This window comes from Mastacembelus armatus, chromosome 23 (genome assembly GCF_900324485.2).
Source record: "Mastacembelus armatus chromosome 23, fMasArm1.2, whole genome shotgun sequence".
In the NCBI taxonomy this organism is placed as follows: domain Eukaryota; kingdom Metazoa; phylum Chordata; class Actinopteri; order Synbranchiformes; family Mastacembelidae; genus Mastacembelus; species Mastacembelus armatus.
The window spans coordinates 2,148,817-2,172,529 of NC_046655.1; the positions used below are offsets into that span (position 1 = coordinate 2,148,817).

The 23,713-nt window shown below is 43.3% G+C and overlaps 1 protein-coding gene across 2 annotated transcripts in view; it reads right to left on the minus strand.

The window, feature by feature from the left end:
- The window catches only part of tmtc1 (transmembrane O-mannosyltransferase targeting cadherins 1), a 103,241-nt gene that overhangs the window by 51,381 nt on the left and 28,147 nt on the right, over positions 1-23,713 (minus strand). The window lies entirely within an intron of this gene.

Here is a 23,713-nt window from a genome sequence, read left to right on the forward strand (position 1 = left end):
CTTTAAAACTTTATAGGAGCAGGTGTCCTTTCATGGAGGCAGCCATGTCACCATGTTTCTACAGTAGCCCAGAATAGACAAACCATGCTATCTCACGCTGTCTCATCTGTTTCATCTCTGTCTCACACTCTTGCTCTCTACTACGCTTTTCTTCTTTTCTTTATTTGCCTTTGAAAAAGTCTTTGCTCTATCTGTTCCACTGAGGTTTTCCTTGCAGACAGATAAAATGATAAAGAGAAGTCAGACACTGCAGACATTGTGTTTGTCTGAGTAAGCCTGAAAGAGTTCAATCCCAAAAGGCAAGGCCATTTGGCTGTTGATTATATCAAACTTTTGTAGAGAAGCATGAAAGACTTGATATTTCTAATGGGCTTAAAACTCACACAACATACAAATGGAAAATTCTGAATGTATAAAATAATGTTAGAGACACATCCTAGTTTGCAATGATTCCTGAATGACCATACAGAAAATCTCATACAGAAAAATTTAAATATAATGAGTAAAATGAGTCAAAGGAAGATTTTTTCATTTCACTATTACTTTTCAGGACAATAGCTAAATTTGATAAAAGCTATCGCTGAAGATCCAGCATGCATCTCTATCCAGTGTGATAGTTTTATCACACTGTAAATTCAAACAACGGCTTGAAAGTAAAGATGTCGGTATAATTTGCTTTTCATAATTTCATTCATGCATTCATATACAGCACTCCAGTCCTCAAGGGCCCCTGTCCAGCTTGTTTTCCAACTATTCTGCCCTACCCACTGCTGATTACATGGATCAGGTGTGTTCAGCCAATCAGAAGATGCAAGGGCAGGGATAGTTAGAAAAGAAGCAAGACAGTGGCCCTCGAGGACTGGAGTTAGAGACCCCGATATACAGTATAGAGCGCCTAAACACAGTAGGACAGTGGGTAACACTCTTGCCTGACATGACATTTCTTGGTTCAAACCCTGTTCCACCCAGGGTCTTTCTGTGTGGAGTTTGCAACTTCTCCTTATGATTGTGTGGATTTTCTGAAGGTACTGTGGCTTCCTCCCACAGTCCAAACACATGCATGTCTTATAGAATAAAGGTATCATTCATATGACAGTGCTCATTCATGAATCATAATAATACACTCTTGAATAGAAAGACCTGTTACTACAACTCTTTAACAGGTTCCTCAGCTGAACGTGACCAAACAAATAGTCATGTGCTCCCTAAGAGCAACCATCATGTGGATTCATCTTTTCTAGGCTGGAAGGATGGATAATCCAGCTCCCTGAGGCTGAGAGAGGCTGAGGTAAAGAGGCAGATCTCCAGGGCTGGAAAAACATTTGACATCCCAGGGAAAAGACACTAAGGTAGAGCCACGCTGAGCCGGGAAAATTAACTCTCGCACACAGGAGTGAACAAAGACGGACAGACGATTTACCATGACAACTGTGATGCAAACACGGCAGAAGATAAAGATGGGTTATTGCAGGTAAGAATTAAGAGAGAAAATTGATTTTGGTTGATTGTTATGAAGAAAGGTTGGGGTGTCAGCATGAAATTTAGACAGTAAGGACATCCACATACAGATAAAATCTGCTGTCCCATGTAGATTAGATCCAGGCAAGTCTACTTCCTAAACAGCAGCTTAATTAACGCATGTGATCCTCTACTGAGCTGAAATGGTTAACAGTTCTCCCTCTGAGTGGCATTTCCTCTTTTCCTCCTTACTGTCTGCCAAAGTTATTTACATTCACCCAACCACAGCAGCGGAGTCACTGATTGAGTGGACTGTCCTCTCTACACCCAGCAGACAGCAACCTCACATTTTTTAAAGATCCTGATAAAACTGAGCCAAAAAACACAACTGAGCCCAACTGACTATACAAAGTATCTGATCATAGGTGTTCCCTATGAGCTGAGCCAGAGGGCGGAGCTCTCGATTTACCGGTCAATCTAGGTTCCTACCCTCACCTATGGTCATGAGCTTTGGGTCATGACCGAAAGGACAACATCTCGGATACAAGCAACTGAAATGAGCTTTTGTCGCAGGGTGGCTGGGCGCTCCCTTAGAGCTTGGTCACCCGGGGGGGGGAGATCAGAGTAGAGTCACTGCTCCTCCACATCGAGAGGAGTCAGCTGATGTGGCTCGGGCATCTGTTCCGGATGCCTCCTGGACGCCTGCCTGGGGAGGTGTTCTGGGCATGTCCAAATTTTATCAGTCCATTCAACATTTGTTGAGACATTCAGTTTGGAGTGACTGCCCAACAAATATGAATACACTGTGATGCTATTACAAAGAGGTGGGAAACTTTCATTAATTTGCATGGTTATGAGCTACACACCAGCCAGAAGCTTTAGCTATATGAGTATACATGAACACACATAAATGCATAAAATGATTGTCTTGACTGTTTTTGACTGTTCTGCTTCATTTTACATTTACATCTGACAGGATTCAGACCTCAACATGTCAACTGTGAGTGTGCATGCTCACACTTCTATCTCTGCTCTCTCTCTCTTAGAGTCGGTCATGTCATGCAATGTCTTGTGATGTGTGATGTAGTGTGAAGGGCTGCTGGGCAGTCACAGAGCTGAAATGCTCTGCAGCTCTCTGACACTGACAAAGCCTACCTACAAAGGACTCTACCTTTGTCTGTGTGGATCTCTCCACCACAGCCTCCAGTGAGTCCAGCCTCATTCCAGTCACCAAACCAGCTCTTTGCACCAGTTTGTCCAGTTTGCATCCTTTTGCTCTGTGCTGCCTCCCCAGCAGAATGCAGCATAAAACAGCACACTTTCTACCATAGTTTGATAAAACATGTGCAGCATCTTCCTCCAGCCATCAAAGCACCTAAGCTGCCTTAGGAGGAAAAGTCTTTGTTGCCCTTTTTTAATATAGTACATCTGTGTTCACTGACCAGTCCAACTTATTGTTCACCTAGATATGTGTAGGCTGGCACCATTTCAATGTCCACACCACAGACACTGACTGGATGAGGAGGGGGGTTAATCCCCCTTGCTTTTAGAGGTGTTAAGTACGAGGCAGTTTTTGTGACTCCAGTCACTGAAGGATTTTATCAGGCCTCTGTACTCCTCTTCCTGTCCATTTGTGATACATGCAACAATTGCAGTATCATCAGAATACTTGTGAATGTGGAAACACTCACAGAATTGTATGTAAAGTCTGCTGTGTACAGTGTGTACAGGAATGGAGCCAAAACAGCCACTGTGGAGCCCCTGTGCTGCTCAAAACTGATGTACTGAATGTAGAATCAAAGAACATAATCCTGACGTAACTTGCAGGTTCTTCCAGATGACACAGTGAATCATGCAGAGAACAGCATCATCCACACTAAAGTGTTTTCTGTAAGCAAGCCGCAGGGGATCTATTGCGTGTTTAACCTTGAGTCTCAGTAGATGGAGAATCATCCTCTCCAGGCCCTTCATAATACAGGATGTGAGAGCCACTGTACCGGTAATGTCATCATGATGTGTGCATGTGCAATAGTCACATTGCACGGTTGCAATTTCAAATAGGCATATTACAGCCTGAAACGAACTTCACACAAATACACAAACACAGATGCTTCGAGCAAGGCAAAAATGAATTGTTGTCTTTTCTATTGTGTTCTTCAGCTGAAAATTCTACATGATGAAAGTGCAACAGAGAAAGTCTACCTCTTCTGTGTAGGTTAAGTTCCACTCAACAACCACTGAAGTCTGAAGTTCTGCACTTCAACTGGCCAATGACACCCCCTGTGCGCTGACGTTTTTCACCTGCACCAGTCCAGGAGTGCATGCTGACTAGTGCATAGAGTGTTCACTAGCAAGACATTAAGACACACATTGGGCCTGCTGTTGTCATTTGTGTCTGAGTGTGAAGATTGCTTCAGGCTCTAATATGTTAACTTAATATCGCACATCCTGCAATGTGACTATAGTGCATGCTGACAATGCTGAAACAATGTATCAGCATTGTGCAGCCCAAGTTCGTGTTAAGTAGGGGGCATTATGTGTATGAGTGTGTTTATGTGTGTCAGGATCAAGGTGCCAGTGCCCTTTTCCATTTAACACGTATCATGTCTGTTTCCCATACTGAATGCATGCCATGTGACCCTCCATCTAAACCTGCAGACCTAAGTGCTGAAAACTGCTGTCAGTCCGCTAACAAAACTGTCACCGGGGTTTATTGGAGTGAATAAACTGATGAATACAAATTCTTAAAGGCAAAGTGGATGGAAATGCTGCATGACTCACAGATAAGGCACTGACAGAACAATAAACTTCTGCAGATTTTAAATCAAAGGTTTCTTTGAGATTGTGAAAAAAAAAGGTTAGAAACCACATGTATGTACACCATAAAAAGCCATGAACCCAAAAATGAAATCTGAAGGTATAGTTGCAAATAACCATAACCAGTTCTTCTCTGGAATCAGAAACAAAATGGGAAAGTCAAAGTACAAACTAAAAATGTCAAAATCATGACAAAGGGCTCAGTTTACAGGCACTGCAGTTTCCCTGATGCACTTTATTATCTTACTATTTCAACCTCCTCCCTCCATTTCCCCTTATTTTACATCATGATGTCTGTCATGAGACGGCAGTACTCGCTCCCCGTTCTCCCTCTTGTGTCTGTCTGTTCCTTCGTTTGTCTAACTGCCCGCAGGTGTGGAGTGAACTAGGCCACATCTGTCAGCCTTCGGTCTTCAACAGTGAATTGCCAGTTCGTCTGCTTACCTCAGCGGTATTCAGCTGTTCATTAACCTGTGCTCTTGTTTCTCTAGCCGGAGACTTACCTTGAGCTTCTCCCAGCAGATTGCGCTTCCTCCTCGGCACTCAGTACCTACTGTTAAACCCCTGCTCCTCTTCCTGGTGGCCCCAGCTCAGGAGGCTCTCCCCACAGGTAGTGGCCGCTGAAGAGCCCGGTCTGCCTGGTTCACATCTTACTGGAAATCTCTCATTACGAGACGCTTTAAGTTACTGAGACTGAATTAATAAAGACTTGTGTTTATTTTCTTGAATCCTGTGTGTCGGATCTCCTCTCTCTTCCAAAATTTATAACAGCGGGAACTGGCCAACGATGGACCCAGTGGATCCCAAACCCAAACCTGCCCTCAGTATGATGGATCGCTGCGAAGCACTCACTCGACAGGGGACCCTACTGGGGGAATCTGACCATGCACTCCGGCCCCTCACCGAGACGAACCACCAACTTCTTCTACAAGTCTCCCAGCTCACGGAACAGGTGTGTGCTTTCACCAATCTCCTCTCGCCTTTTTGTTGCAAAGAAAGATAAGACGATGTGACCTTGTATCGACTACTGGGCCATAAACAGTATTACCGTGAAGAACTGCTACCACTGCCATTATTAACCTCGGCATTTGAGGTCCTAATGGGGGTGGAGGTCTTTACCAAATTCAACCTATGTAACGCTTATCATCTCGTGCACATCCGTGAAAGCGACAAGCGACTGCTTTTAAAACACCACCATTAGGGCATTTTGAAATTCTTGTTATGCCTTTCAGCCTTTCCAATGCCCCGGCGGTCTTCCAGGTCCTCATTAATGATGTGCTGAGGGACTTTCTCCACCAATTTGTCTTCATCTACATTGACAACATACTGATTTACTCTTGCACCCTGGAGGAACACATTATTCACGTTCACCAGGTGTTGCAGAGACTGCTTGAAAACCGGTTATTCGTCACGGTAGAGAAATGTTGAGTTCAACCATTCTCTCGTCTCTTTCCCTTGCCGCGACCCACTAGCCGGCGAGGGCTCCAAGCAGTTCTTAGGGTTTGCCAATGTTTATCGTGGTTTCATCCGGAACTACAGTGATTCAGCTAATCTCCTCTAAGGTCCAGTTCATCTCTCCCCTGCTGAAAGCAATTATGACGTGCGAAATTGGGAGCTCCTTACCATTAAACTGGCTTTGGAAGAGTGGAGACACTGGTTGGAGGGAGCTGAACAGCCGTTTGTGGTCTGGACCGACCACAAAAACCTGGAATTAATCCGCACGGCCAAGAGATTGAACTCTCGCCAGGCTCGGTGGGAACTTTTCTTTAGTAGGCCAGATGCTCTCTCCTGCCAATTCTCCCACTCCAACCCACACACCTCGAACTTTACCAATTCTTCCCACTCACTGCATGGTGGCTGTGGTGACCTGGGAGATCAAAGAGCAGGGGGGTCCTACTAACAGCCTCTATGTTCCCGAGTCTGTTCATTTGCAGGTTCTCGAATGAGTCGATGCCTCTAAGCTCACCTGTCATCCTGGCGTAACCCGAACAAGGAAGCTTGTGAGGCACCAGTTCTGGTGGCCTGTGATGGATGCCAACATCCGAAACTTTGTAGTTGCTTGTACCATCTGCGCCCGGGGAAAGGCCTCTCATCAGCACCAGCCTGCTGCAGGGCTTCTCTGCCCATTGCCCACCCCTTCCAGGTAATACAATCATTTTAACTGTGGTTAAAGCCGGTGGTCTCCTGACGGACCACATCTTTAGACTTCATGGTATTCCCTCGGATGTGGTTACAGATTGGGGGACTCAATTCATCTCACAAGTGTGGAGAGCATTTGCCAAGGGCTTGGGGGGCTACAGTAAGCATGTCCTCCGGCTTTCACCCCGCAAAAAATGGCTACACGGAACGTACCAACCAAGACCTGGAGGCTTTCCTCAGATGCATGACAGCATCCAATCCGGCTTCCTGGAGATCCTATCTGACCTGGGTGGAGTATGCTCATAACTCCCAGGTATGTTCTGAGACTGGTCTAACCCCCTTTGAAGCTTCAGTGGGCTACCTGCTTCCCCTCTTTCCTTTTCAAGAGCAGGAGATTGCTGTCCCCTCTGTTCAGCATCACCTCCGCCGGTGCCGGTGGTTTTGGCTTCAGACACGGGTGGCTCTACAATGCACAGCAACCCAGAATAAGCGCATAGAGGAGCGCCGCAGAGCCCCTGCCCCATCCTTCCTGGAGAGACCATCTGTTTGGTTGTCCACTAGAAATAGTCCTCTTCAGACAGAGGCAAAGACGTTATCGCCCCACTTCATAGGACCTTACCCCATCACAAAGTCATAAATCCTGTGGCTGTCCGGCTGGCATTATCACCCTCCATGAGAGTGCACCCAGTCTTCTATGTCATCCAATGGAAACCCCCTCACCCCCCTTTTCCCTCATGTGTCTCTGCCTGTTCCTCTTGTGTTCCTTATTTGTCTAACTGTCCGAAGGTGCGACAGATGAGGAAGGCGCAGAGCCAACGAGCCACACCTTGTCATCATTTCTGCTCTCTACACCATAAAACAGTGAATCACCAGTTCATCTGCTTACCTCAGTGGTATTCAGCTGTTCATTAACCTGTGCTCGTTTCTCTAGCTGGAGACTTACTTTGTGCCTCTCCTGGCAGATTGTGCTTCCTCCCTGGCAATCAGTACCTGCTGTGAATTTCCTGCTCCTCTTCCATGTAGCTTCTCTCCAACTCAGGAGGCTCTCCCCATGGGTAGTGGCCGCCAAAGATCCCGGACTGGCTGTTTCACATCTTACTGGAAATCTCTCATTACGAGACACTTTAAGTTACTGAAACTGAATTAATAGACTTGTGTTTATTGTTTTGGATCCTGTGTGTGGGTTCTCCTCTGTCTCCCAGAATTCATAACACATGATCAGAACTGTGTGCACTGGAGTGTACACACATTCATCCTTCACATTCATCCTTCTACAGGATTAGGTCAAATGTGCACTGCATAAAAGAGGATTACTGTCAGGCATCATTTTAGGCTCACGACTTTCCTGAGAAAACGCCCCAGCACTGCTCAAAAATATACCAGAGAGAGCTTTACTCTGTGCTTTTATGTTTGTGCGTGTGTTCCTTTCTAGAAGTGGCCAAAGAACGTGCTCAATAATCACACAGATATTCCCACACACACCCATTCCCTATCTCTTGTGTGAGTAGTTCCTCAGTCAGAACAAGCAGTACTCATATAGGTCATATTAAAAACATCTATCTTCACTACCCTCTGATTTTATTGACGACTTTATGGAGAAACATGTTGCTTAGCTGTTCTAATCTCTTGAGTTCATAACAGGGAGACGCAGGCTAGCTGTAGGGAATATTTTCTACAGAGAGCAAGAATGATGCAGAGTCACTGATGTCACATCAGTGCTCACACACATCCACACGCAAAACATGTTTAAACATACATGGAGAGTTTGCAGCATAATTAATACTACTTTCCTATGCAACGTCGCTACAATGTTAAATGATTATCCCTTTGTATACTGGAACACGACACTCATGGACAAGGGCTGAGAATAGAGAACTGTTGAGTAACCCCAGCGATAGGGGTTACATGAAGAGGATGTAGGACCTATGGAAACTTCGAAACCCACCATCTAGACTAGGGGCAAAACAAGTAGTAGCTCAGTGTTTCAGCATCCGCAAACGGCAACTGCTATCACAACTGGAGATTGAAGAGATACAACACAAATGATACTGCAAGGAGGACCCAGTATGCAAGGTCGACAATCGACAATACCATCCCCACCCGAGATTGTGTACCAAGCCCCAATAACAAGCCCCACACGCTCAACACAAGAGCAGCTGACAGGAGATTTATAATCGTGAGTAAGATGGACACCTGGAACCTCCATAGTCGGTTAACAAGACTAAGTGACTAAGTGAAGTACACTCTGAAAGTCTACTGGAAGATGTGCATGCAGGAGTACAAACAATCCCTACTGTGACCATCACTGAGACCAACAAGCTGATATACACCATGGCAACAGTGACCCTTGAGATGCTTGGCCACAAAATATACACCACCACCAAGGAGCAGTATCCTGCAAGGAGAAAGAGGTTGGACGCAAAAATAAGGGCAACACGGAGAGAAGTTAGCCAACTATCAGAACTGCAGAAAGGTGGGATGAAGTTGGGTAAGAAGCACAACAAGCTGTCCATAGCTGAGGCCCTGGAGACTGCCGAGCAACGACTCACAGCCCTGGCCACACACCTAAAAAGGTACACAAGAGAAATAGAAGCAAGAGAATAAACAGGGTGTTCTCCATTGAACCATCCAAAGTGTACTCCCAGTGGCAGGGTAGTAACATGAGAGCAGACCCACCAAGGCTGGTAATACTGGAAAAACATTAGCAGCTCAAATGACCATGCTGCTAATGGATGGGACTCACCCAGAGTGGCTAACTGAAGGCAGGACAATCCTGATCAGTCCCATCCAACTACCGCCTGATAACCTGCCTCTGCATAACATGGAAGCTCCTGTCAGGCATAATAGCGGCTAAGATCAGAATCAGAATCAGAATCAGAATCAGAATCAGAATCAGAATCAGAATCAGAATGAGCTTTATTGCCAAGTGTGTGAGCACACACACACAAGGAATTTGTTTAGGTACAGGGGGGGTACTCCAGTGCAAACAGACATAGATACAAATGCTACAAGGGGTAAAAACAGTAAACATAAATGCTTACAGAAACAAATGCTATAAAAAACTAAGGAAAAATGCACAGATAACCTGAAGACAGAATGTAAGGGAAACTAGGTGGTGTGCAAAGAGCAAAAGATGCCAGTGGCATAGTGCATAGTGCAGGTGGTAGGAGGGAATGGTGGAGAGCTATGAGTTTAAGAGTTGGATGGCCTGAGGGAAGAAGCTTCCTTTGTGCCGGGCTGTCTTGATGTTTGGAGCTCTGAAGCGCCATCCAGACGGTAAGAGCTGGAAGAGGTGGTGGCTCGGGTGGGTGGCATCCAGAGTGATTTTCTGAGCTCTTTTTCTCACTCTGGAGGTGAACAGGTCTTGGAGGGTAGGTAGGGGAACACCGATGATCTTCTCAGCAGTCCGAACTGTTCTCTGAAGTCTTAGGATGTCTGATTTAGAGGCGGAACTAAACCAAACAGTGATGGAGGAGCACAGGACAGACTCAATGACTGCTGAGTAGAACTGGGTCAGCAGTGTCTGTGGAAGGTTGAACTTCTTCAGCTGGCGCAGGAAGTACAACCTCTGCTGGGCCTTCTTCATGATGGAGTCGTTGTGGAAGTTCCACTTCAGGTCCTGAGAGATGGTGGTGCCCAGGAACCTGAATGACTCCACTAGTGCCACAGTGCTCTTCATAATGGTGAGAGGGGGGTGGGTGGGGGCATTTCTCCTGAAGTCCACAGCCATCTCCACTGTTTTGAGTGTGTTTAGCTCCAAGTTGTTGTGACTGCACCAGCAAGCCAGCTGCTCCACCTCCTGTCTTTATGCAGACTCTTCACCGTCCTGGATGACACCAATGACAGTGGTGTCATCTGCAAACTTCAGGAGTTTCACAGAGGAGTCACGGGATGTGCAGTCGTTTGTGTAGAGGGAGAAGAGCAGTGGGGAGAGAACACACCCCTGGGGGGTGCCGGTGCTGGTGATGCAGGAGCCAGAAGTAAATTTCCCCATCCTCACTAGCTGTTGCCTATCCGTCAGGAAGCTTGTAATCCATTGACAGGACTCAGGAACGGAGAGCTGGGAGAGTTTATTCTGCAGGAGTGATGGGATGATGGTGTTGAATGCCGAGCTGAAGTCCACAAACAGAATCCTTACATAAGTCCCTGGTTTGTCCAGATGTTGCAGGATGTAGTGCAGCCCCATATTGACTGCATCATCCACGGACCGATTGGATCGGTAGGCAAACTGCAGGGGGTCCAGGAAGGTTCCAGTGACGTTCTTCAGGTGGGCCAACACCAGTCTTTCAAAGGACTTCATGACCACAGATGTCAGAGCCACTGGTCTGTAATCATTGAGTCCCGTGATTTTTGGCTTCTTGGGGATGGAAATGATGGTGGAGCATTTGAAGCATGCAGGGACTTCACACAGCTCCAGTGATCTGTTGAAGATCAGAGAGAAGATGGGAGCCAGCTGGTCAGCACAGGTTCTGAGGCATGATGGTGAAACCCCATCTGGTCCTGGTGCTTTCCTTCTCTTCTGCTTCCTGAAGAGCCCGACACACATCGTCCACACTGGTCTGAAGTATCGGAGCGGGGGAGAGGGGGTTGATGGTTGGAGGTGTTAGTGGTTGCTCTGGAGGACAGTCAGAGCGGGTGGGGGGTGATTCAAATCTGCAATAGAACTCATTCAGATCGTTTACCAGGGTTTGATTGCCTATTGAGGAGGGGGATGGAGTCCTATAGTTGGTTATTGTCCTCAGGCCTCTTCACACTGAAGCAGAGTCGTTAGCTGTAAACTGGTTTTCCAGCTTTTTGGAGTAGCTCCTCTTAGCTGCTCTGATCTCCTTATTCAGTGTGTTCCTGGCCTGATTATACAAGACCCGATTACCACTTCTGTAGGCATCTCCTTTGGCTTTACGAAGCTGTCTGAGTTTTCCAGAGAACCACGGTTTGTCGTTGTTGTATGTTAAGAAGGTCCGGGTGGGAATCAGAAACTGATGCAAGATGTAACAGAGTCAGTGAGTTTGTCCAGGTTTGTGGCAGCAGCTTCAAAAACACTCCAGTCAGTGCATTCAAAGCAGGCCTGTAGCTCCTGCTCTGTTTCCCTGGTCCATCTCTTGACAGTTCTCACTACAGGCTTAGCAGATTTGAGCTTTTGCCTGTATGTTGGTATGAGGTGAACCAGACAGTGGTCAGAGAGTCCTAAAGCTGCTCTGGGGACGGCGTGATATGCATCCTTTATTGTGGTGTAGCAGTGGTCCAGAATATTGCCCTCTCTGGTGGGGCACTTGATGTGCTGCTTGAATTTGAGCAGTTCGTGGCTCAAGTGTGCTTTATTAAAGTCTCCGAGGATGATAAAAACAGAGTCCGGGTGTTGCTGCTCCGTGTTCGCGATCTCCTCAGCCAGCTGATGCAGCGCGTCGCACACACTAAGATGAGTAAGCACATGGCTCAATACATAAGCGGGGCCCAGAAAGGATTGGGTAAGGAAACCAGGGGAGAAAAACATCAACTACTGGTAGATAAAGCAGTCACTCGAGACTGTAAGACCAGGCAGACCAACCTGTGCACCGCCTGGATTGACTACAAGAAAGCCTACGACTCAATGCCTCACACATGAATCCTGGAATGCCTGGAGCTATACAACATCAATAGGACTCCAAGAACCTTCATAAGGAACTCAATGGGACTGTGGAAAACAACCCTAGTGGCCAACCTCAAACCGATTGCACAAGTCTCCATCAAGTGCAGGGATGCTCTGTCCCTGCTACTGTTCTGAATAGGCCTGAACCCCCTCAGCCAGATCATCACTAAGACTGGCTTCGGATACCAACCACCAAATGGAGCAACCATAAGCCACCTCCTGTACATGGATGACATCCAGCTGTATGCCAGGAGTGAGTGAGACATCGACTCACTGATCCACCAGGATATACAGCAACGACATTGGAATGTCATTCGGACTGGGCAATTGTGGTCGAATAATAACAAAGAGAGTGAAGGTTGTCAGGGCTGAAGGAGTTGAACTTCCAGCAGGCAGCATAGCAGATGTTGAGGGAAGCTACAAGTACCTTGGATTTCCACAGGCAAATGGGAACCAAGAAGAAGCTGGTTGGTTCTTCTTGAGAACCAGAGACCAAGAGTAGCTCCAACAGATCCCAGTGACAACATTTTTCAGTTCAGAAGAGTGCAGTGCTAGGAACAGCTAAGATACTGCGAAGAACCCTCAAACTCCCAGGCCTTTGGTAGAGGATCCGAAATTGAGGAAGACACACACATACCACCCGTAGGGGTTAGAAGGGAAATTTTTTATATATCAAAATATTCAACATACTAATTTTAATATTAAGGATAGGTATTGGATCTTATGTACAATTAAAAACTAAAGCATTGACTAGTCTACTTTAAAATTAATTATAAAACCCTTATTTCAACAAACCTGCTTATTCCTAATTAAGGTCACAGAGATCTTCTGGAGCCTATCTCAGCTCTCTCTGCGTGAAGGACAGGGGTACACCCTGGACAGATCATTAGTCCATCACAGGCTACCTTTGATCCAATTTAATTGCAGGCACAATGTTATAAAAGAATACCAGAGTTTTCTTGGCTTTGGCACAGGTTGTATAAGATGCAACATGGCTACAGATGGTAAGTAGCTGCCTGAACAAGAAACAAACCAGACTGAGACTTCAATAAGACACATGAGGGTACAGGAGCTTCAGTAGGATACTGAACACAAGCAAACACGCAGTAGCAGCAGAGGTTAGCAGGTACAGGAAAAACTATACTACTAATAACAGAAAGCACAGTGTATGGTATTTGGTCTTACAGTTGTATGTATGCCCATTCACCCATTCACAGGCACTCACACACATACACTGATGGAAGGGCCACTGGGGGCAACCTGGGGTTTAAGCACACTTCGACATGAGGACTAGCCAGTAAGAATGACACAATGCAAATTGAGGCACTGTCCTACAATGGAAGACCTCAATGTATATCATGGCTAATGGTGCTGACGAAGTGATTTTAGTCCCTGACCTTGACTTTCTAGAGAAACAGGTAGAACACTTCAAAAGACCCCATTGTGTAAGATCTCCAACTCACAAAATTTATTTGATAGTGTTACGGTCATTGAGGGACGGCATCCATCCCACTATGGATGGTGTAGCTCTCATCTCTAGAAATCTGTCTGAGTTTATTAGCCAACCTAAAGTTTGACAATCCAGAGTGGGGACCAGGACACAGACACCTCTCTGCAGTTTCCTTAGACCCGTCACCCCTCCAAACCCCATAGAGTTTGTATCTGCCCCTCGAACATATACGTAAATCATATAAATCAGAAGTTAACACAAGAGGAGTTATTCATAAAAACCTAATAAAAATTAAGACCACTCCTCTTAGTGAACAGAAAAACAGAACGGTCACCAAATTGACTTACTCTGCCTTACTGAAACCTGGTTACAGCAGGATGAATATGTCAGTCTGAATGAATCAACCCCCCTCAGTCATAAAAAATTGTCATGTTCCTCGAAGCATAGGTCAAGGTGGAAGAGTAGCTGCAATCTTCCACTCAAACTTATTATTAAACTTTCATCCTCAGAACAGTTATAACTCATTTGAGAGTCTCACTCTTAGCCTCTCACATCCAAACTGGAAAACACAAAATCCAGTTCTACTTGTCATTGTGTACCGTCCACCTGTTCCTTATTCAGTTTTTAAATGAATTTCTAGACTTCCTATCTGATTTAGTGCTTAGTTCAGATAAAGTCATTATAGTGGGAGATTTTTCTTTCATGTAGATGTTGAAAATAATAGTCTCAGCACTGCATTTAATTCTATATTAGATTCAATTGCTTTCATTCAAAATGTTAATAAACCCACCCACTGTTTCAATCACATCCTTGATCTTGTTCTGACCTATGGCATCGAAATTGAACACTTAACAGTTTTTCCCCCAAATCCTATTTTGTCAGATCATTCTTTAATAACTTTTGAATTTAAGATAATGGATCATGCAGCATTTGGAAGAAAATTCCACTACAGTAGATGGTTATCTGACAACGCTGTTTAAGAAAATGATTTCATCTTTATTTAGATCTATGCCATGTGCCAACACAGTGGAGGACAGTTGCCTCAATCCCACTCCCTACGAAACTGATCATGTTGTTGACGGTGCTGTAGCCTCACTGCATGAAACCCTAGGCATTTGACACCATCGGCCACAGCATCTTATTACAGAGACTGGAGCATGTGACTGGAAGCAAAGGAACAGCGATAAAATCTTATTTATTGTACAGATTCCAATTTGTTTGTGTTCATGATGAACCTTCCACATGCACAAAAGTTAGTTATAGAGTTCCACAAGGTTCTGTGCTAGGACCCATTCTGTTCACCTTATACATGCTTCCTTTAGGCAATGTTATTACGAAGCACTCTATTAATTACCACTGCTATGCAGATGACAGTCAACTTAATCCATCTATGAAACCTGATAACACAAACCAGTTAGCCAGACTTCAGGTATGGCTAAAAAAAGGCCTGGATGACCAGTAACTTTCTACTTTTAAACTCAGCGAAAACAGAAGTTATTGTATTTGGGCCTGAAAAACCTCAGAAATAGCTTTTCTAACAATATAGCTACTTTAGATGGCATAGCCCTGGCCACCAGCACTACTGTGAAAAACCTTGGGGTTAATTTTGACCAGGATATGTCCTTTAATTCACACATAAAAGAAATGAACTGCCTCCTTTCACTTGTGCAATATCCTAAAAATTAGGAGCATCCTGTCTCAAAATGACGCAGAAAAACTAGTTCATGCATTTGTTACTTCAAAGCCTCCAGTTAATCCAGAATGCTGCAGCCAGAGTCCTGACAGGAACTAGCAAGAGAGATCATATTTCTCCTATACTAGCTTCACTTCATTGGCTCCCTGTAAAATCCAGAATAGAATTTAAAATCCTTCTCCTCACGTACAAATCCCTTCATGATCAGGCTCCTTCATACCTTAAAGACCTCATAGTACCATATCATCCCAATAGAGCACTTTGCTCTCAGAGTTCAAGTCTACTTGTGGCTTCCAGAGTTTCCAAAAGCAGAATGGGAGGTTTCTTCCATTAAAGGGAGTTTTTCCCTCTCCACTGTCGCCAAGTGCTTTCTCATAAGGGATTTGTTGGGTTTTTTTGTTTTTCGTAAAGTGTTTTGAGATGACTGAATTGTGATTTGGCGCTATACAAATAAAACTGAATTGAAAACTGAATTGAATCAGGAGGCACGACATGGCTAATAAGCCAGCCATGTTGAAGCATGAATGGCCCATACAGCATCTTTGCGTACGTATCCATCTGACGTTGTGCTTGAATTAGCTGCCTCATTCATGCTTCACCAACAGCAGCTCACTCACTCACTCTGACATTCAACATTACTTTGCTGAAGCCTTCATTCTAATGTGGTTTGCTGCCACAACATTCCCGGACATGCACTCAGAGTCTGCTCAACACAACTGGCAGAGGTGCTTGCAAATATCTACAATCTCTCACTAGCATGGGCAAGGGTGCCCACCTGCTTCAAGTCCACCACCATAATACCTGTAGCCAAGAAAAACACTGTGACTTGCCTTAACAACTACCGACCTGTGGCACTCACACCAATAGTGATGAAGTGCTTTGAAAGAATAGTCTTGAAACACATTAAAATATCCATTCCAGACACAGTGGACCCACTGCAGTTTGCATGTTGTCAGAACCGCTCCACTGATGATGCAATCAACACTGCCTTACACACAGCCCTCACCCACCTAGAAGGCAAGGACACATATGTTAGGATGCTGTTCATTCACTATAGCTCAGCATTCAACACAGTCATCCCCTTCAAACTGACTGAAAAGCTACTCCCCTTGGACTGACATCGATGCTGAGCGACTGGGTTCTGAACTTTCTAACAGACAGGCCCCAGTCAGTTAGAGTGGGCAGCCGCACGTCAGACATCAGAACTGTGAGCACAGGGACCCCAACACACAGGGCTGTGTACTGAGTCCACTTTCTTTGCTCTTCACGTATGACTGCGTGGCCTCCCAGGACAACACCAGCATCATCAAGTTAGCTGAGGGGACAACTGTCATTGGACTAATCACTGGGGGAGCTGAGACAGCATACAGAAGAGAGGTAGCAGACCTGGTCACCTGGTCCTTGAATGTCGACAAGAAATGATTATTGATCCAATGAGGAGGAATGAAATCCACACCCCACTTTACATCGATGAGACGCACGTAGAGAGGGTTAAAACCTTCAAATTCCTTGGAGTTCACATCGTCGAGGATCTCTCCTGGTCTCACAACATACAAATAATAAAGAAGTCTCAACACCTCTGCACTTCTGCACTTCTTAAGGAGACTGAGAAAGTTTGGGATGCCCTGTAGGATTTTTAGTAACTTCTACAGAAGTAAAGTTGAGAGTGTGCCCACCAGTTCCATGACAGTCTGGTATGGGAACTGCTCTGCACAGACCAGGAAGGCTCTCCAGCATGTGATAAAAACTGCACAGCACATCTCAGGGACAGCCTTACAGTCACTGAAGGACATTGAAGCACACCACACCAGGACCATCAGGAGAGCACACAACATCATCAGAGACTCCACACACCCACAGTAGAGCCTCTTCACACTTTTGCCCTCAGGCAGGAGATACAGAAGTGTTAAATCCAGAACCACCAGATTGACCAACAGCTTCTATCCCCAGGCCGTCAGGCTCTTAAATAGTTCACCCCCCACTCACCCATCATAGACTTTAAAATGCTAAGCACTGCTCTCTACTATACAGTATTTGGTATCCAGTTCATAAGTTATATAAGTGCAATCTATATATGCACAGGTCACTTTCATTTGCAACCACTGCTATAATGTACATACTGCACTGCACTGTTTTTTAGTTTTATATTTTATTATGTATATATACTATTCTATTTTATTTCAATTTTATCTACATTATTTCTATTTTACTCTGACTACTGTGGAAGGACAGTCGCAAACAAGAATTTAATCTCACAGTGTAACTGTTATGTTTATATTGTGTGTATGACAATAAAACCTCTTGATCTTGATCTAAAAGAACACAGCCTTTTCAGTCAAATCTACTGCTATAAACAGTAAATTCCTAGATATAACTGTCTGAGTATGTCTGAGTATACAGCAATGCATCTACTAAGTGTAGGAAAGCAGCAAATTGTGTATATAAGGAACAGACTAAATGAGGGACATGGAGAGGAGTGTTCTGGGTGGCATTACGCTGAGTAATGCATGGCCATTAGACCAGAGAACGTGAAAAAGACAACAAAGACATTAATTAATGCTGGAAAAGATTGGGTGATGGAGGGAAGTAGTGGGTTGAGTAATGATTGAATGTCAAAGCAGAGACAGAAGGAGGAGGAGCTCAGTGCTAGTCTATTCCTCTACACCTCTCTACTCTCCACGGCTTTAAAAACAAAACAGCTCTCACATCTCCCTGATGTCCTCATTACTGCCTGTCTGTTCCTGAGCCAGCAGGAATTCTCCTCACATTTTAGGGGAATGTAGTTAGGTGTCAGGGAAAACAGGGCAGGAGTTATGCAGCATGTCAGTGAGGTAAAGAAGGGAATGAAAGGAATGAGGTATATAAAAGCAGAAGGAGTGGATAGAGAAGAATGTATGTTAGAGAGTGATGAAAGAAAGAAGCTAAAGCAGAGAGACAGACGATAGGGAGTTAATAAAACTACAAAGCTGAGAGGATGTTTTAAGTCTTTGTTCCTGTTGTCCAGTATCGTGTTTCATTTTCTTCACCTGTTCTTCTTGTCCAGTCAGGAAAGTCCCTCCTGTCATCTTAAGGGATGCTCCTCCAAACAGGTGTGCATGTTAATTAGAAACATTAAATAATATTCTAAAGAGAACACCAATTCGAAAGAATCAGAGCTGGATTAGGGATTAAGCCACGGCAGCATAAGAGACACTCAGGTAGACATTGTAAGTACAGTTAGAGAGAGAACAGTGTATATGTGACCATCAGAAAGAGGAAAATCCTTGAGAGTAGCAGTATGTACACTCAACCTCCCCTGTCACTAATTAGCTATGTCTGGGAGGAACATGGAGCAGATGCTCCGCTGAGCTGAGAAAACAAATATGGTCCTTCTCCCTCGTCTTCCAATTCCATTGCCCTCCATTTCTCTGAGTCAATGATCACACACTCGGGAAATGGCTAAATTAAAAAAAAGCAAAACACATTTATTTACCTAAACAAACATCCACACAAACATATATTAGGGGATATATATTTGGAGCTCCTGCATCTTCCTGCCTGACCAGGTGTTGCGTCACATTGGAAGTGTTTAATATTAACTGCAGAAAGAACCAAGAACAAAGAACCTCTTATATTCAATCACATTTGATATAGCCAATTTTAGCTGTGGGGCATTTTCAGCTAGCTGGCTAGTTTTTGACAATGACAAAGCTGAAATAAAAGGTACAACAGATAAAAAGGACGCAACAAAGATGAAGGCAGGTTTCATGTCTAGTTTAAATAGTGTGCCCATAACTCAAAGAAAGTCAGGCTTTGGATCATTATAAGTGAGATTACAGGTAATTTAGTCATACTATAAGTGTCACGCACTAATTCCACAAAATCCCCTTATACATTTGTTGTTTCCAGTGTGTCACATCTGTACTTATGACCCTTTCATTTAGACCTGTACTTGGCCGTGGCATAGTTTTTCAAAGGCATGCTGGTGAGTACATTGACTTTGATGTAGGAAACAGGCAATCTTCTTATTAACTGTATGTTAATCCCTTGGTATAGTGCACATTTGTAGAGTCAAACACGAGCAGGTAGAACTGAAATCACAAGCAGTATGTAGGCCCTCCACAGTCAAGGCCTAATACTGTATATCTACTATATACACCAGAAGTTACAAAAGGCAACGTTAACATATACAAGTACTTGTTGAATGCCCATTTGTCAGTGTAGATACTGTTTAAAGTCTTCAGGTGTGTGTACAAAGCATAGGTTACTCCACACCCAGGATGTCTCCAAGATTACCTTTCTTAATATAATCACGGGTGATGGATTATGGAGCAAGACTAAGTGGGAATTCTCAAGATGAAAGCAAGATGTGAGCTGAGCATAGTCACTGCTTAGGTGTCCATCCACTCTGACTCACTGTTCTTGGAACCAGCTGCCCTCTCAACAGCACAGCTCCTGATGAGCTGAAAGGTCAGCAGTCTTCACCATGCTGAGTTATATCAGAAATTTAATGGACAAATTGGTTTTCAAGTAGGCTCCATAAGAATTATATAAGAAGTAACTAGCACTGATTAGATGTATTGATTAAGTTATTTTATTTCCCATGCCCATGCTGAAACTAAAAGGCTAATAATGATACAATGAGCCTTGATCTATCATTTGTTCACAATGCATAAACAGCAGAAGATTTATAAGATTTCCCTGTGTTTGCTTATTGAGAGTTTGTTTCAATAAGCTTGCCAAGGGAAAGAAAAAAAGAAGGCTCAGAGAATTAAAAATCACAAGATTAGTCCATGTGATTTATCAGGTTTGAGAAAATGAAAGTGTATTAGACCCTTAAGGGTCTACAGCCACACTAACAGCTCTATTAGGACACGTGGGATGACACTTAGGTTAGTAAATTTCTTTGTCATTCAGAATGACATCAGCTTGGTTAAAAATTTCTTCATTATTGAAACGTCATGCACCTAGCTGAAGCTTCTTAATTTTATATTGTACATAACAAAGGAAAACTAAGTACTCTGCTCTTGAATGAATTTCAACAAGGTGACAGAATAGTACATCAACAATATAAAAGCATGTCATGTTTCCTGGTATTCTGTAATGACATGGCTACACTGTGCCCTGTTTGTGACATGTCGATGAAATTGCTGATTTACCTGTAAGAATCACTTAAGGGCTTTCAGTGCTAATGGCCATTATGTTACTGATAGACAAAAAAAGCTGCAACATTGCATACTAGAATAGTGTCTGAGCATCCAATCCAATGTTATTAGCTTTGGATTTAACTATGTGAGCATTTTAATACAACTTGGGAAAGTAATTTCTGAGCATTTGCCACTGGAGATGTTTGTTTGTTTTTTTTTTTTTTTCTTCACAGAGTGCTGGTTTCAGTTTATCCTTTTGCTCAATATAGGCTGATGCTTTTAACACTACACTGCACTTGTTTTTTTGTTCACAGCACTCTATCTTTAATCTGCTTGTGAATGAGTCAAATATTTGCTTGTGCCCAGTGCAGTGTCTATATTTGCAGCAGATGACCTTTATTTGAGAGTAAATCTGAGAGGATCAGTGCAGTGCAAATTTACTTTTAAATTTAATAATAAAAACATGTAAATGGAGATGAGTCTGCATGGATTTCACATTATTATTCAGCAGAAAATAATCAACATAACAACAATCACCTTAAATTGTCCATTATAAGAACTAACCCATTTAAATCAGGATGTCTTTTAGATCTGTTCACAAATCTGTTCACATGACTCCATGGCTCCAGATTTGAGAGCTCCACATTCATGCTACCACTCTCCTGTTCCATCCTATCCCAAAGATTTATTTGAACTTGGATCAACACACTGGAGGCCACTGGGCTCATCAAAATATTGGTGGTGCCAGCTTGAGACAATGTGTACTTTGTGACATTGCGTTGGATGTAGACATTAGAAGATGAAAGACTGTGACCATGCTCAGATGAGAATAATGTGCCAAGAAAATCTCCACACCATTACAACATCAGTAGCATTCTGGAAGAAAAGAAATCAATGCAAAACCTGATGGTGTGCTTTGAAAAGCATCAGTAGAGGGAAAACATCCAAAAGCAATGGAGCGATGTTAACGAGTGTGCATGGGCACATGAAACTAAAAATGTGAGTTTAAATCAACTTGAGAATTTGATCAAATTCTTTTCAACCCTGATGAGATAAAAACACATTGTATTGATTGTGACTGAACTTTCAGACAAGGAGAAACACACACAGACACACAAACACAGACACTCCTCACAGTACTTCATACTGTTGAATTTTCAAAGGTTTCTGTCTGAACAAACAGGATTCTTCAAAGTATTTTGATGTCAGAGAATTCACAGAGCCCTCTAAAGACATTTCAGAAAAACTCACACTTATACTTCAGAGGCTGGCTTTGATATGTTTTGCCTCATTGTCACCAACTCGTCATCTTCATCATTTATCATTAATCTCATCATCCAAAGTAAACACTGGATCCCACAAGGCCAGTTCTTTCAGTGCTTAACATACATAATACACTTCTAGAATAGGAGCTGTGGGTGTGTTCAAACAAATATTATAAAATTATCAATCACGTTACCTTACGTCGCTACTTTACATTTCCACTTCCCAGGTAGCTCGGAGTGAATTTGTATTCATCATTTTGCTTTAAATATATAAAATCTGCTCTAGTTTACAAGGACTTGAACATGCAAAGCTGGAATTCTGCTACCCACACTCCAACTTCGTTAGGCTTTAGTTTGAAAAGTTGGGACAGTTTTAGCTTAAAGCATTGGCCTACAGAAGCAATAGTCAAACAAAATGTATATATACTGCATCCTGGCTCAAATGACCTTATTAGCAGATCGGGTATAATGTAAATAATGCACATTACATACAGTTCCTTTCTTAATGTCATTCTAGTTCTGTGTTTCTGAAAACACTTGCCTTCAGTCTATCATGGCCAACCACAGACTCAAGTGTCACAGTAGTCCCTGACTACATTACCTTACATTAAAATTAATAATACTTTTATTTAAAAGGCACTTTAAAACAGTAACAACTGACACAAAATGTCATACACCATATCAACAGTAAGCATAAAACATAAGACAGAATCAAAACAAGATAAAATACAATAAACAAGAATAAAAAATAAGAAATTCTAAAAGTCAATAAAACTATCAATCAACTGTCAACAATCAATCAGTCAATCATTCACACCGGTCCAAAAGCTAAAGAATAAAAATAAGTTTCGAGTTGCTTTTTAAACATAGATATTGTGGAAGCTTGTTGTATATAAAGAGGCAAATTGTTCCACAGCCTCGGAGCAGCTACAGAAAAAGCTCTATCACCACAGTGCCTCCTCCTCAATTTCGGAAGATCAATGAGCAGCAGTTCAGCTGGTCTAAGAGAGTGGCTAGGAGTTTAGGGACAGAGAAGTTCAGTAAGGTAAGGTGGGGCAAGACCATTTAGAGACTTGAAAACAAATAGCAGAACTTTGAAATCTAGCCTAAAGGATACTGGCAGCCAGTGGAGTGCAGCCAGGATCGGTGTTATATGCTCATCTTTTCTTGTTCCAGTTAGAAGACATGCCGCCACATTCTGAACTAGCTGGAGACGTGAAAGAGAGGCCTGGCTGACACCAACGTACAAAGCGCTACAGTAGTCAAGCCGTGATATCACAAAAGCATGAATTAACAGTTCAAAGTGCTGTTTGGACACTAGAGGTTATACTTTAGCCAAGCGCCTTAGATGAAAAAAAAAAAAAAACTAGATTTCACCACAGCACTAATTTGATTTGCGAATTTAAGACCTGTATCCATTTTAAAACCAAGATTAGTGCTCAGTGGTCTAAGATGAGGCATCAAAGGTTAACCTGAGATAGCTTATAAGAGGCACTAGGGCCAAACAACTTCAGTCTTGGCATCATTAAAATGATGGTGGCCTCAACACCATCCAAGTTTTAATGTCTTCAAAACATGCAAGTAGGCGTGTAATGGCAAAACCCTCCTTACATTTCAGGGGAAAATAAACATGGGTGTCAACAGCATAACAATGAAAAGACACATCATGGTGTTTAAAGATGGAATCCAGTGGGAGTAAGTATAGGGGGGGCGCGAAGCAAAGGCCCTAGAATCGAGCCTTGAGGAACCCCAGAGGACAAAAGGAGTAGGAGGGGATTCGAAACCAGCAAGACCTACAGAGAATGTTCTATCTGTCAAATAGGATCTAAACCAGTCTAAACAAGGACCACGAATACCCTCGACATCATGTGGACCAGAAATTAAAATATGATGATCGACTGTGTCAAAAGCAGCAGATAAATCAAGAAGGATAAGAGTCACAGGGTCGCCACTGTCAGAGGCACTAAAAATTTCATTAAAAACCCTAATTAAGGCTGATTCTGTGCTATGAAATTATTTAAAACCAGACTGGAAAATCTCAGGGATGTCATGTTCATCTAGGAAAAACTTTAATTATGTGTAAATGATTTTTTCAAGGATTTTTGAGAGAAAGGGCAGCCTGGAGATGGGTCTATAATT